This window comes from Protobothrops mucrosquamatus, unplaced genomic scaffold (assembly GCF_001527695.2).
Source record: "Protobothrops mucrosquamatus isolate PMUCROS unplaced genomic scaffold, P.Mucros_1.0 scaffold5304, whole genome shotgun sequence".
Lineage (NCBI taxonomy): Eukaryota > Metazoa > Chordata > Lepidosauria > Squamata > Viperidae > Protobothrops > Protobothrops mucrosquamatus.
In genome coordinates, this window is record NW_015391170.1 from 13139 (window position 1) to 15900 (window position 2762).

A 2762-nucleotide genomic window follows, 5' to 3' on the forward strand; every position below is an offset into this window, starting at 1 on the left:
AATGTGTATATAATAATGTATGAAGGAAGAAAAATGCAAATAAGAAATAATGGGGCAATAAGGATAAATACTCTAAAGAAGAATAAGGGGGAAAATGTAAATAATAGAAGATTACTGTTACGAAGTTGATGTTAAAATATATATTGTGTATATATGTGTATTATGTTTTGTTTTGTTTTGTTTGTCGGTTTAAATAATAGAAAAATAAATAAAAAATAAAAATAAAAATAAATGTTCCAAACTCCTTACAATGAATACACTTGTATTTGTGGAGCTCCAGAAATAGAAGATTTAATACATCTATTATTTTGAATGTCAATTATTTAAGAAAGAGGGAGATCAATATCTTGGATTGCACTTTAGAAAAACAGTCCATTGGAATCCTAATATTTTTTAAAAAGTATTTCCTCTGTGCTCAGAATTCAAAAATTATACATATAATAAAGCCCTTTTCAGAAGGAAGTTATGGTCTGATTGTGTCAAATTCTGGGATTATAAAGAAATACTATTTTCATTCTTTATGCTTATTCTATTGTATTTATTTTTCTAAATTCTGTTTTTACATGGAGTCTTGTTAATGTTCTGTGTTTTATATTCTGTATCTTGATATGACCTAATGACTAATCAACAGGAAATGTTCTAATATGTGCATGAGAAAAAAATTGGATTCATTAAAAGCTAAAAATTGGGACTTAGTAGGACCCCAAATACAGTATAACACAGAATTCTTCATTGTTTTTTCAGGTCAGTGATAGAATTGCTTCAGAGGCTCTGAGTGATAAAAGTCAATTCCCTTTTTTCCATCCGATGTTCCCCAAAGAAGGGATCACATACCCAGCAATTGTCCAAATTCTCCTCCATTTTGGATGGACCCTGATTGGTCTCTTTGCTCCAGACACAGAGAAGGGAGAGAATTTCATGAGAACTTTTACTCCTATGCTTGTCAAGAATAGAATTTGTGTTGTTATATCACAACGATTCTCTATGACTGGACATACCACATTCCTCAGGGATGCCCTCTCTAAGTGGAGACAAGTCAACATCTTTGTTCACTTCATAGAATTTGATTCCATTTGGGACAGGATTCTTCCCTTCCATTCAGCACTTGAAGGTTTGCAAGGACCATTTGAAGGGAAAGTCTGGATCATGACAGTGGTTGGAGTATTTTTAGTGAAAAAGGATAGGCGTCTCAAGCACGTCCATAGTATTTGGACCTTTCCCTTTCAGTGGAAAAAGAGTTGGAAAAACGATAATGCCTATAAAACAGATTTCTTTGTTAAACATGAATTTCAAGCTGAATATTTTTACTGTTCTGTTTCAAAACACACCTTTTCTGTCAAAGGCCGGAGAAGATGCATCCAGAAAGCACCAGTGAAGACTCAAAAGAAAAAGAATAGGATGCAGATCCAAAATGATGGCTATACCTACAGTGTCATTAAGATTCTGGTCCATGCCTTAAATGCTGCATCCAAACCCCAGAGGAGAAGGAAGAAGGGAGAAGAGATGTTGGGGGCTCCAAGGCTGGAGCCGTGGAAGGTATGGGGTCCCAACAAGGATCCATCAAACTAAATTCCTTTTCAGGGACTTTTGTGCTCTCTGGGCTTGGTGGTGTAAGATCTTAAGCTTCTGTACAACATCTCCTACTTATCGGAAGAGTGCTGCATCCTCTCTTCAACAACTAAGACCTTTTATATATTTGAAAAAAAGTTCCCAGACTTTTTCTCATTTTAAGCTCCTGTAAACTAGGACAAGAAACAATGATTGGAAACTGATCAAAGAGAGAAGCAACTTGGAATTAGGGAGAAATTTCCTAACAGTAAGGACAATTAACTAGTGGAACAGCTTGCCTTCAGAAATCGTGGGCTCTCCATTACTGGAGATTTTTAAGAAGAGACTAGACAGTCACTTGTCTGAGATGATATAGGTTCTCCTGCTTGAGCCAGGGGCTGGACTACAACACTTGCAAGGTCCCTTCCAGATTCTATTCTATTCTATTCTATTCTATTCTATTCTATTCTATTCTATTCTACTCTACTCTACTCTACTCTACTCTACTCTACTCTACTCTACTCTACTCTACTCTACTCTACTCTACTCTATTCTATTCTATTCTATTCTATTCTATTCTATTCCAACATAGCTCTTCTGCTTGATGTCTTTCCTCAAGTCTTAAAACACTTCCTTTGATCTCTTCCTCCCCTTCTTTCTCCTTGACTAAAGCTGATGAAAATTTTGTGTAGTGTCTTCTCCAAGTGTGGTGCCTGCAAGAGGACCTGGTATCATTCCACTGGATCATTAATGACATTTACAAATTAATAATACAGTTATCATAACATTAAAATATTACTACTACTTTATTATAATTAGTAACCATTCTACGCATAGAATAATGTGAGAAAAACTACAAATAATAATAATAATAATAATAATAATAATGATAATAATAATAATAATAATAATAATAATAATAATAATAATAATAATAATAATAATAATAATAATAATAATAATAATAATAATAATAATAATGATAAGTTGGAAGGGATCTTGGAGGTCATCTAGTCCAACCCCCTGCTCAGGCAGGAAACCCTATACCATTTTGGACAAATGGCCTTCCAGTTTCTTCTTAAAAACTTCCAGTGTTGGAGCATTCACCGCTTCTGGAGGCAGGTTGTTCCACTGGTTAATTGTTCTAACTGTCAGGAAGTTTCTCCTTAGTTTTAGGTTGCTTCTCTCTTTGGTTAGCTTCCACCCGTTGCTCC